We start from the raw sequence: 13,162 nt of genomic DNA on the forward strand, positions 1-13,162 counted from the left end.
AGAGTTTTGAAATTTTTTTGCACCGAATCACCATCTATTTAATAAACAAAATCATAACAAATAGTTTTTTAAAAATTTGAATTTAAATTTATTTTATTTAAAAAAAGGGGGTGGGGGGTGCTTTAACTTGTTATAATTCGAAATATTCTAGGTCAATATTCAAATTGTTTTCAAAAAATTATGCACAAATATCTTCGCTTTAAATTTTATTCGGTGATTTAAAAAAATATAAATTAAACAAAAAATAAAAACATTTAAAGAAAAATTCGAAGATGCTTTTTTGTTTTTTAAATTATATTTTTTGCAGTAAACGTTTTTTTTCCAAATTTGCTGAATAAAAATTAAATTAAACTGTTTCAAAAAGATATGCTCCAATTTCATTACTTTATCTTTATCAGTTCTTGACTTATAAGAGTGAATGCGAAAAATCTGGAAAAATTGGATCATGGAGAGAAGCGCGTTTTAAGTTTTGAAGTTGAATATAAGATTAGTTAAATGCATGCAACAAAAATGATCATATCTTTCGTTCTAAGTAAGACAAAAACAAGATTCAAACGTCCTTTTAAGCTGAGAGAGAGGAAAAAAAAGGGAGAAGTTTTTTAAATGGTAAAAAATAAATTACAAAGTGTAACGATTTTTGCATCCTGAACCCCCATTCAATCGTCAGATTTAAACTTATTCTAACATATTTATAGATATCTGGAGGCTAGATTACGAAAATAAGGCATTGAAAGGAAAACAAACTAGAAACAGCAGGGCTCGAAGTGTGGTTGAACACTTTTCAGAAATTGCGCGAAAAAAAAAAAAAAAAAGAAAAAGAAAGAAAGAATGAAAGAAAGAAACAAGAAACTGTGAAATCTATTTAGAGACGTTTAACAGCTGTTGCGGGTGTTGAATGATAGTCTACTAAACAATAACATACAATTACTAATAATAGATTATTTACTAATATATAACTATATTTTTAAAGTGTAAGAAGACTTTTGTGAGATATAGTTTCTGGCACTTTTTAATTTTTGATTTCTTAAAAATCAAGTTTTATTATGTTAAAATTTTTCATGTAGTTTTGTGTAAAATAGATCATAGATCTTGTAGTTAAATATCTATTCCGAAAAATTAATTTTAACCAATGGATACGGCGTACTTCATTGAAAATCGTAAGTGTACGAACTCTTTTGGGAGTCTCTGTATGTATATATCACACGCGAGGTTTATTTATTGTAATCGCAATGATACACTTTAACAATATATTCTGGCAATACTGACGAGCTGAGAACAGCCTTATGCTGATTATGTTTTCGAAAAGGAAATGCTTAGCAATTTAAAAAGTTTGATGAGGTGCAAAGTTCATGATTTTATGAGCAGAATGGTTTCTTAAGTATATAGAATGTATAAGTTTTAAACATTTCTCTCTCATCTATATCAACTTTAGAGCAATCTCTTTGTTAAAAAGGCAATTTGCCCCGTCATACCATGACGGGTTATTTTCAAGTCCAAAAATATTGATTTATTGATTCTATAACGACATTATATAGAAAATGTTAACATTTGTAATGGGAGGATATCCATGGCAACAGTTTATTGGAATAGACGCATTTTGGTAAAATTGTATGCGGCTCGTGCATTCAGCATTATACATAATTGCAACATTTCTTAACAATAGAAAAATAAGCTGAGTGCGTGCGAAGAAAATCGTTCCTAATTTTGTGCGAAATGAGCACTTTAACAATCGAATCATGTTTCGAATGTAAACCAACACAAAAGCTTTTATTTTGGTGTATAATTTTTTTTGCGAATTCGCAACTCCAGAGCTCGAATACGCTACCTCACGGAGATTAACAATACTAAAGAAAAAGGTAAAACATTCCATTCCACGTATTTTCTTTCTTTGGGGTAAATTACAGGCTTCAGACAGTTTATGATGTAATGTAATTTAGGAAGAATAGAAAAGAAAGCTTCCCACAAACACGATAAAAAATTACTGTCAAGCAAAAATTACAAAGTCAAAATTACTTAGTTGTTTTACTAAGCGTCAAAACAAGTCATAAGTTACGGCGTTTGTTTGTTTTACCTTTTTCATCCGCCATTAGACAGTGACTGCAGCGCTCCCTATAGTTTATTGGAGTTGCGAATGGGGTTGTTTCCTTCAGTCAAAAGTACTACTTTTAGTCACTGAAAGTGATAGAATACGCAAAAAAAATAACATAGCATAGAAAATATTTTTATTTTCCCAACAGTTGTTTTTTAATTAATTTTTTTTAATTACCGCTTTTCAAACAAGATGTGGTCTTGATGACGTCACAAATGATGCACTTTGTCGCATCTTTCTACCACGGTTCCACGTTATGATAATCAAGCATCGGAATTGAAATTGCGCTCTACGCTTGCTATCAACCATATCTTGCCAATACACGTGAGTAAAGATGCGAATTAAATATTTTGATCTGTGAATTGCAACACTGAATGGTAAGGCCCCTATATATACGAGCCGGCGCATCAGCTTAAAATTAGCCTTTTTGGATCGGAGCGCGTGTTTGACAGGTTGTCATTTCTGGCGAGTAATCGCGTTTGGCGATTGTTACTGCGAGCGATTATAAGCGGCACGTTAATTGTTTAATAAATAAAGGGTTATTTTCGGCAAATTTGGCGAAACCCTGTGGTAACCCTAGCAGTGCAACAATGCAAAATCCGATCCAAAATGGCTAAACTTAAGTTGATGCGTCGACCTTTTCATCATTTGTGATGTCATTGGGCTGAAACACAAACAATGAAAGCGCACCGATTTAAGTAATTTTTTAAAAATATTACATTTAAACAAATTATTTAAAAAATAGTCAGATCCCATGTTTTAAAGCATGCTCTTTCAGAAAAAAATGCTTTAAAAATTTCGGAAACGACCCCATTGGTAAATATTTTTAATTTTTAGGCGGCGCGGAGAAGTTCAATCACTTAGGATCGAGTAAGCCAGTCAATAAGTGTTCAGAAACAGTCTCAGAAACAGTTGATAATCTTCTGATACTTGATGTTTGGAGTCATCCAGTAATTTTCTATAATTGAATAGATTTTTTAGAAAGGGTTTAAGTCTCACAAACGAAACTACCTCAGAATTAAATATATATATATATATATATTTCATTTATAAATATATAAAATTCAACAAGAATTTTTACGACTACTCTAGCAATTAGTAGGATCATTATTTTACCTTAAACTATTTGTGTTGAAATAAATTAAATTTTTTATTAAAAATTGGACGTATATCCCTTTTGTAATTAATAACCGGAATTTCTAGTGAGAAATTGTAGCCCTATAAATTAAGTGCTTTGTTGCAAAGCTTGACCACGGAGAGAGGTTGCGTGAAGTCGAAATCTTGACCATGGAGAGGAGGCGTGTGAACTCGAAGCGAAACGAGCCACTTCATTTTGAAAAACGTAGGGTCAGGGAAAACGCGAGACTTTCCTGGATCAGGGAAAACGCGAGACTTTAATGCTTGCGCGTTCTCACTGATTCTACCTATTACAAAATGAAGAGGTCAGTTTTCGCTTCCAGTTCACACACCATCTTTTCGTGATCAACTTTTACAAGGATTCACTCCCCTTCTACACTTGTCGATTTCTCTACCTAAAAATACAGCAAAACCACACCTGACTCAATTTTGCGAAACGTCCGTTCTGTTAATGGTGAATTCAAGTGGTAACAAAAAAAAAAAACAGTTATTACAAAAAAAAAAAATCGATGCATTTTTGTCTGTAAGCATATCAAAATATATTTTTTTCTTCTTCAAAAACTGGTGCATAGACTTTTATGCACATCATAGTAAGTTGCTAAAAAAGCCAAGGCCAATAATTTGTTAAGAACTTTTTTTTAAACCAAATTTAACTAGTATGTTGTGGCCATCACGAAACTTTCTTCTATATTTTTCTTTTTTTTTTTTTTCTGATCCCTCCCCATGCTTGACGAGGAAGCAATATTCCCAACAAAAACGAAATGACACATGCAAAAACTTGACCACCATCCCAATGTCTGAATTATTGCAAAAGCAAAGCAAAGAGCGAAAATTGAAAGTTATTTTAAAAGCCTTGCTTGAATTAATTACAAATATTTTATTGGTTAACAAACATAAGATGGCAACAGTAAAAAATTTTAAATCATTGAGATAATATTTCCGATCATTTCCATACAATTAAAATCACGAGAAATACGCAGACGACAATCTGTTACGATTTATCTTTCTTATTGTTGCATTAATAAAAATATTTTTATTCGCTAAAAAATAATGATAATAAAAATAAATCAGCACCTCTTGGCGCGATTGGCGCCAAAATTGAACCAAAGCCTGTTTACATATGGATTCACATATATTCCAAGTTTCAACCAGAACGTAGCATTACTTCTTGAGATAGGGCACCCAAAATGGAAAAAAAGAACGGGTGATTGCGCTACCCCCTTTTTAGCTGTTGACACAAAAATAATGTTACAAATTCTGTAAATAGTAATTATTGTAGGAACGTAACCTGTAAATAGTTTCCCGTAATGAATATACAACCCCTTTTTCATTCGGCTAAAGTATACGACCCCTATTTTCTTTCTTTTCATTGATAACGGTCTACGCATTTCTCGAAGCAGAAAGAATGTTGTGGAAAATTCTTGGATGTTTATAAAAGCCGTTAGCGATGGATAAACGGGGAGTTTCGATTCAGATTTCGAACTGATAGCATTTTGCTCTGTTTATAGCGAGGCATTTCGCTGTGTTGTTTTCGTATTTGGAAGTAAATACGTGTGTAAACGTTGAGTTTACGGTGTTGTGTGATAATTGCTTAATTGCTGATGAATAATTTAGCAGTTGTTGAAGATCTTTCCTGTACATAGTGTAAATAAATTTCCTGTGTTTTTATCAAGAACTGTGTTTTCATTTCAAGAAAGTGGAAGTCGCACCGAATCCGTTACAATTTGGCGCCCAACGTGGGGCTTCTTCTGGACTTTCTTGGAGTAAGTGTGACTTTGGACATTTTTTTCATAAAGACTTTTTTTGAATTAGGACTTTATTTTTTTATGGTGATTACTCGCGCAATGGATGAACAATTAAAACAACTTCTTGACGCAATCACCTCTGTGAAGAGTGATATGGCGGCTAATCAAAACCAATTGAAAAGTGATTTAACGGTGCTGAAAAATGACCTAGTTTCTAACCAAGAGGAAATTAAAAACGATCTTACTTCGGTAAAGACTGTGATGGAAAATAAATTTAATGAGATAGAGCATCGAGTTGATGCTATTGAAGGAAAGTTTGAGGCAGTTGAAGGCCGATTCATCGCAGTGGAAAATAAAATCGAAGAGAAATTTGAAGAAAAATTAAGTTCCGTTGAAGGCCGATGCAATGCTGTAGAAAATAAACTGGAAGAAGAAGATAGAAAATTTCATCAACTTAAAGAAGACATCTTTAAAGACCTGGAAAGGAGATTGGCGACCGCGAAAAACAGCTCTGTACAGTTTTGCGCTCCCACATCTGTTGCTCGACCGTCCATTAAACTGGCCACATTTGATGGGAAAAGTTCGTGGCAGGTGTACAAGACCCAATTCATGATAGTGGCGGAAGCGAACGGATGGGACTCTGCTACCAAGGCCTGCCATCTTGCAGCATCCCTGAGAGGTGACGCAGCGGACATTCTCCAGACCCTTCCGGACAGCCAGCGCCTGGATTTCGCCGCCCTCACATCTGCGTTGGAGCTTCGCTTCGGTGAGAAGTGCCAGAAAGATTTCAGCCGACTCCAGTTGAAATCCCGTTTCCAGAAAACCGGGGAAACCCTGCAAGAGCTAGTGGCGGACGTCGAGAGATTGTCTCATCTTGCTTTTTGTGACTGTCCTGCGGATGTTCGAGACAACCTGGCACTCAACTACTACATCGACGGGGTTCGAGATCCAGAAATCCAGAAAGCTCTACGGATGGCGGATGTCAAAGACCTGAATTCTGCTGTTGTGTATGCGATGAGATACGAGGCCGCCCAAGAAGCAACCCGTGTGGATCGCCATCTAATCCGGACTCAGGAAGCTGATGAGTCTGATTCCAGGTCGTCCCACCTCGCTGAACTTGAGAGACAACTCGGTGACTTGACAAGACTTTTGAGCAGCATAACAGCCCAAAAGAAACAAGAGCAGAAGTGCTGGAAATGCGGTAGTGAAGGACACCTGCGAAGGAGTTGTCCGGCTCGCCAAGCTACGCGAGGGAAGGAAATCACCACCACTAAAGCTCTGCAGATTTCCTCTTCTAGTAGTGGCAGTGATGGACTTTTCATTTACGCACATGTAAATGGGAACCCCTGCAGACTGATTGTTGACACTGGAGCCAATGTGACAATCATTAGGACAGATGTGGCTCGTGAATTTGGATTGAAACTGCTGTGGACATCGCCACGCGTATGTCTCCAGACTGTGACAGGTGACAAAATTGAGATTGAGGGTAAAGTGGACTTGGAAATAGTGTTTGGGAATGCCACCTACCATCATACGGCATTCGTTGCTGATATCACGGACCCCTTCATTCTCGGATTGGACTTTTTGAAGAAATATGACTTCACTCTCGACTTCAAGACTAATGAGCTGCACTCGATGAGAGAAGACATAGCCGTTTTCCCTGCAGAAAGTGATGTAAAATCCGCTCATCAAATAATAGCCCGAACAGATTTATCGATTCCCTCAAGGTCAGAATCATTAATACCTGGCTCCATTGAAGAAACCAATAGTTTTCGATTTGGACTCATTGAATACCCTAACCTAAGCAATAGCCTAAAAGGAGTGCTGGTAGCATCTACGCTTGTGGACCTTTCTAAGGATGTAATTCCCGTGAGAGTCGCCAACGTGAGTGAAAGGCCAAGGAATATCCGGAAAGGTGAAGTGTTGGCAACTTGTACTCCAGTAAACTGCATCATTAGAAGAATCAATTCCCCTGAGACTGTGTCTTCTGAGTCCTTGACGTCGAAGTTAATTGGGAGTGCGCCATTATCAAAAGATCAGAGAACTGCTGCGGGACAATTGGTGGACGATTTCAAGCATTTGTTTTCATCTACATCGGAGGATGTTGGCCGTACGAATTTAACGCAGCATAGGATTTACACTGGAGAACACCCCCCTATTAAACAGCATCCAAGACGACTACCGTTCGCTAAGAAGGAAGAGGTTGAAACCCTCCTGAAAGAGATGAAGGAGAATGATGTAATCGAACCGTCATCCAGTCCTTGGGCCTCTCCCATCGTCTTGGTCCGAAAGAAAGATGGCTCCACCAGATTTTGTGTCGATTACCGACGACTGAATGAAATCACCAAGAAAGACAGTTACCCTCTTCCACGGATAGACGATACCTTGGACACTCTTTCCGGACACAAGTGGTTTTCGACCCTGGACTTGAAGAGCGGCTACTGGCAGGTTGAGATACACCCTGAGGATCGAGAGAAGACAGCGTTTACAACTGGACAAGGCTTATGGCAGTTTAAAGTGATGCCCTTCGGCCTCTGCAATGCACCAGCTACGTTCGAGCGTCTTATGGAGACAGTGTTAAGAGGACTCTCTTACGAATCCTGTCTGGTCTACTTAGACGATATCATCATCGTGGGACGCAGCTTCGAAGAACATCTGGCAAATCTTAGGAAGGTGCTGCAAAAGCTTAAGGAAGCCAATCTGAAGTTAAGCCCGTCCAAATGTAATTTGTTCCGCCGGGAAGTGAACTACCTTGGTCACATCATCTCTTCTGAGGGTGTGCAAACCGATCCAGAGAAGGTATCTGCGGTCAGGAGTTGGAGTCGTCCCGAAAACATCCATCAGTTGCGAAGTTTCCTGGGGCTCTGCACGTACTACAGGAAGTTTGTGAAGGGTTTTTCCAACATTGCACGACCTTTGCATAAGCTGACGGAGAGCAAGCAAAAGTTTGAATGGTCCAAAGAATGCGAAGATGCATTTCTACGACTGAAGGAGGCTTTAACATCAACGCCTATCCTCGCCTATCCTCAGCCTGAAAAATCCTTCATCCTGGACACTGATGCGAGCAACGAGGGCATCGGAGCTGTTTTATCCCAAGAAATTGACGGAAATGAACATGTCATCGCTTACTGGAGCAAATGCTTATCCAAGTCGGAGCGAAATTACTGCGTCACCAGAAAGGAGTTACTGGCCATAGTGAAAGCTGTAGAACACTTCCATCATTACCTCTACGGCCGAAAATTTCTGCTTCGGACAGATCATGCCTCATTAACTTGGCTTTTGAACTTCAAAAATCCGGAAGGCCAGATAGCCAGATGGATACAGCGGCTCCAGGAATATGACATGGAGATCAAGCATCGAAAAGGGTTATCTCACGGTAATGCTGATGCTTTATCAAGGAGACCCTGTCCTGAGAACTGCCACTATTGTTCCCGAATCGAGAAACAGTATGGAACGACTAGCCCTACCGCCTATCAGGTGACAGTGACTCCAACATCATCAGAACCTGATCCATGGAGTGATGACCAAGTTCGAAAAGATCAACTTGAAGACCCCGACATAAAACCAATTTTAGAGTTCATGGAAAGTGACAGTCGACGCCCTAGCTGGCAGGACGTTTCCATCTTCAGTCCTGCAACAAAAAGATACTGGGCTTTATGGAACTCACTCCATTTACGGAACGGCGTGCTACACCGGAAATGGGAATCTGACGACGGTAAAACATCTAGGTGGCAGTTACTACTTCCCCGATCAAGGATTTCAGATGTTTTGAAAGAAATACATAGTAGTGCGACTGGAGGACATTTTGGTGTCTTGAAAACCCTCAATAAAGTTCGGGAGCGCTTCTTCTGGAGCAAGGCGAAGGATGACGTGGAGAAGTGGTGCCATTCTTGTGACGCCTGTGCTGCTCGTAAAGGACCGAAGAAGAGAAGCAGAGGGAAGCTACATCTGTACAACGTTGGAGCTCCTTTCGAACGAATTGGGATCGACATCCTGGGTCCTCTATCAAGAACTGCTGATGGGAACAAATACATTCTTGTTTCCATCGACTACTTCACCAAATGGCCGGAAGCATATCCCATTCCAGATCAAGAGGCTACCACCGTAGCAGAGACTCTAGTCCAACATTGGATCTCGAGATATGGAACACCTTTGCAGATTCATTCCGATCAAGGGAGGAATTTCATCTCTGCTGTGTTTAAGGGCCTATGTCAAATTCTCGGAATTGAGAAAACTAGGACAACACCACTACATCCACAATCGGACGGCATGGTGGAGAGATTTAACCGCACAATCCTAAATAATCTCTCGCTTATGGTATCCAGAAATCAACAGGATTGGGACAAGAAGCTACCTTTGTTCCTGCTGGCCTACCGCAGTGCTGTCCACGAGACTACTGGATTTGCCCCATCTCAGATGCTCTTCGGACGAGAGCTTCGGCTACCTTGTGATCTCGTCTTCGGTCGTCCTCCGGATGCGCCTTCATCGCCTGAGGAGTACATCCAGGATCTCCAGGCCCGGTTGGAAGACGTTCATAACTTCGCACGGGAGCGAATCAACATCGCGGCGGAGAAGATGAAGACCAGATACGACACAAGGTCTACTGGACATGAATTCAACGAAGGCGACAAGGTTTGGTTATGGAATCCCATCCGACGGAAAGGTCTTTCACCCAAATTGCAGTCGCATTGGGATGGACCCTACAAAGTCCTTAACCGACTGAATGACGTCGTAGTGAGGATCCAAAAATCACCTAATGCAAAGCCTAGGGTTGTACATTATGATCGGTTAGCCCCATACTATGGCCATAGTTCATGAATATTACGTAAACAACCATGGTCGATAACATAAAAGTTGTAGATAATTTTTGCTTTTAATGTTTAGTAACATTTCTTGTTATTATTGTGTTTTCTGTATCTGTTAGTTATTAATTAATGTGTATATTTGTAAACTTGTGATAGAAGTTTGGCACCCTTTCTGGGGATTGTACTGCCCGGGACGTGCAGTCCTTAGGAAGGGGGCAATGTTACAAATTCTGTAAATAGTAATTATTGTAGGAACGTAACCTGTAAATAGTTTCCCGTAATGAATATACAACCCCTTTTTCATTCGGCTAAAGTATACGACCCCTATTTTCTTTCTTTTCATTGATAACGGTCTACGCATTTCTCGAAGCAGAAAGAATGTTGTGGAAAATTCTTGGATGTTTATAAAAGCCGTTAGCGATGGATAAACGGGGAGTTTCGATTCAGATTTCGAACTGATAGCATTTTGCTCTGTTTATAGCGAGGCATTTCGCTGTGTTGTTTTCGTATTTGGAAGTAAATACGTTTGTAAACGTTGAGTTTACGGTGTTGTGTGATAATTGCTTAATTGCTGATGAATAATTTAGCAGTTGTTGAAGATCTTTCCTGTACATAGTGTAAATAAATTTCCTGTGTTTTTATCAAGAACTGTGTTTTCATTTCAAGAAAGTGGAAGTCGCACCGAATCCGTTACAATAAAATCAGTTCTTATACCCACTGTTTGGTACTTCCTCCAGAAAATGTTACCTCGTGAAAAGTTTAATTTTTTAATTGTTTTCTATGGCAACAGTTTTGATAATTGTTGTGTTTTTTCTTCTTTCTTATTGCAAAAGTGTTGTTGCATCTAATGAAGTAATGGCTTCATGCGTTGTTTATTTTGAAGTAGTGGCTTCATATATATTATTAGAAGTTAATTAGGAGTAGTGGCTCCGACTAATAAAGTGTGTTGATTTAACTTTTATACAGTCCACATTGTGTTTTGCAAGTATATTCATTTCGAACCAGAACGTAACATAGAAATGGTCCTCCAGAGACCTGAGCTTTGAGTAATTAGCCGGTGAGTCATTTAGAATTATTGTTCACTTTATTTCGTCAAACTATGAATGAATTGAAAATAAAATTATTTGTCGCCAAGGCGGCATTAAATCGCCATAATGAAAAAGTAGAGAATTCTGTTGAAAAAGCCGATTTGGTGGAACTCAAGTTATTTGAAACCAAGACAAATCAATTATCGGTAGAGATAAATTCCATTTTTGATGCAATTTATGGAATGTGTAAGGAAACTGAAATCGAGGAATTTATGAATGAAAATTATTTACTGCAAGATATAATTGACGACCTTGCTTTAAAAATTAATCGCGCAAAAGATAGTGTGAGTGTGAAAACCGAAAAACTTGTTCTACAAGAAAATGGCGACAATTTCGCACAAGTTAAATTACCTGTTCTTTCTCTTCCCATTTTTTCGGGGAAAATTGAAGAGTGGCTAACTTTTAAGGATTTATTCACGACTAGTGTTCATGAAAATAAAAGCATTTCAGATGCAATGAAATTGCAATATTTGAAGGCTAGTTGTAAAGATGAAGCGTTCAGAATTATAAATTCTATGCCGATTTCAAATGCAAACTATTCGGTTGCTTGGCAACTACTTGAAGATAGGTTTTCTGATAAGCGAGAACTAGTAAATGCACTTATTAGAAAACTGTTTAATTTACAAAGAATTAATGAATCGCCTCAGGCAATTCTTAATTTAATTGATTCAGCTAATGAACTTGTGAGTTCTTTGGCTGTTATAGGTCATAAAATTGAAGAATTTGCTGAAGTTATGGTTGTTTACGCATTAGTTGAAAAACTGGACAAAAATACGAGAAGTTGGTGGGAACGGGAATTAAAAAAAGATGAATTAGGTACCTTGGAGCAATTATTCTCATTTCTTCGTGTACAAGCTCGTACTTTACAGAACAGTAAAAATTCTTTTAACGAAAAGAAAAATTCTAATTGCAAAGTCACATCTTTGTTGACTGAAGCAAAAGTAGATTGTACATTTTGTAAAGGTAATCATGCATTGGTGAAATGTTTTAAATTTAAAAATGTGCCTGTTCAGAAAAGAATTAATTTTGTCAAGTTTAATAATCTGTGTTTTTGTTGTCTTTCTTCCTCTCACCTGTTAAAATTCTGTAAATGTCCTCAAAAATGCAAAGAGTGCGGAAAATCGCATAATTCTATACTGCATATTGATAGGGGTGATAAAGGTATGAGTGCAGTGAATTCGGACAATAAACAAATCTCTAGTACCCTCTCTACTGAAGCTGAATCTTTTACTCCAGGAAAAATGTGCAATTCTGATGAAAGTAAAAATAACGCTAGGCTTTCCGGTGAACTTCCTAGCATCTACACAGGTACTACTTCTCTTCAAGTGGAAGAAAGAGTATGTAGAGGTGAAAATAAAGAAGTATTACTATGTACAGTTCTTATCAAGGCTTTAGATTCTTCTGGGAGGTTTCAGTTATGTCGTGCCTTATTAGACCCTGGTAGTCAAGCTAATTTTATTACTGAAGATTGTGTTAATCGACTTGGATTAGGTAGAAAAAAGGCAAACATAGCGGTGTCATGCCTTGGCGCTACTGCCGCTCGTACTAATGGTCTTGTAGACTTGGAGTTTTCTCCGCATTTCGATTCTAAGCCAAAGCTTAAAAGTTCAGCATTTTTAATGAATAAAATTGTGGGAAATCTACTGCACACACCAATTGATGTTAGAATTCAAGAAGCCTTCAAGGATCTAGTACTCGCAGACCCCTCTTTTCAAAAGTCAGCTCGAATTGACATTTTGCTTGGTATAGATATTTTCCTTCAAGTGTTAAAAGGTGAAATTAGCAACAGAGGTGATGGTTATCCCTCAGCAGTTCGTTCTTCTTTTGGCTGGATCATTTCAGGATCTGTCAATTTATTTAGGGATAATGTTCCACTTGTGTTAAATAATATAGATATTGATACTAATGAACTTATTTCTAAGTTTTGGGAGTTGGACTCGGTGCCATCTGTTAGTTTTCTATCAAGTGCTGAGAAGGCTTGTGAGGAACATTTCAAAAATACTCATTCTAGGGCTGAAGATGGAAAATACATAGTAAAATTGCCTTTCCACACCTCTCCAACAGAATTAGGTGAATCTAGACAGCATGCTTTACGCAGGTTGAATGCAGTTGAACGTTCCTTAAGCTCAAACCCGGCAAAATATAAACAGTACCAGGATTTTATGAAGGAATATCTTGAACTGAAACACATGGAACCAGTTCCCGAAACTGATTATGCAAAGAGTGAAGCATATTACATTCCTCATTTTCCAGTTTTGAGAGAGTCTAGTACAACAACGAAATTGAGGGTGGTGTTTG

At 38.2% G+C, this 13,162-nt stretch overlaps 1 protein-coding gene across 1 annotated transcript in view; it reads right to left on the reverse strand.

Moving 5' to 3' along the window:
* The window catches only part of LOC129222474 (uncharacterized), a 57,746-nt gene that overhangs the window by 24,971 nt on the left and 19,613 nt on the right, over positions 1-13,162 (reverse strand). The gene's annotated exons all lie outside the window — the stretch shown is intronic.

The sequence above is a fragment of the Uloborus diversus genome, chromosome 5 (assembly GCF_026930045.1).
Source record: "Uloborus diversus isolate 005 chromosome 5, Udiv.v.3.1, whole genome shotgun sequence".
In the NCBI taxonomy this organism is placed as follows: Eukaryota; Metazoa; Arthropoda; class Arachnida; order Araneae; family Uloboridae; genus Uloborus; species Uloborus diversus.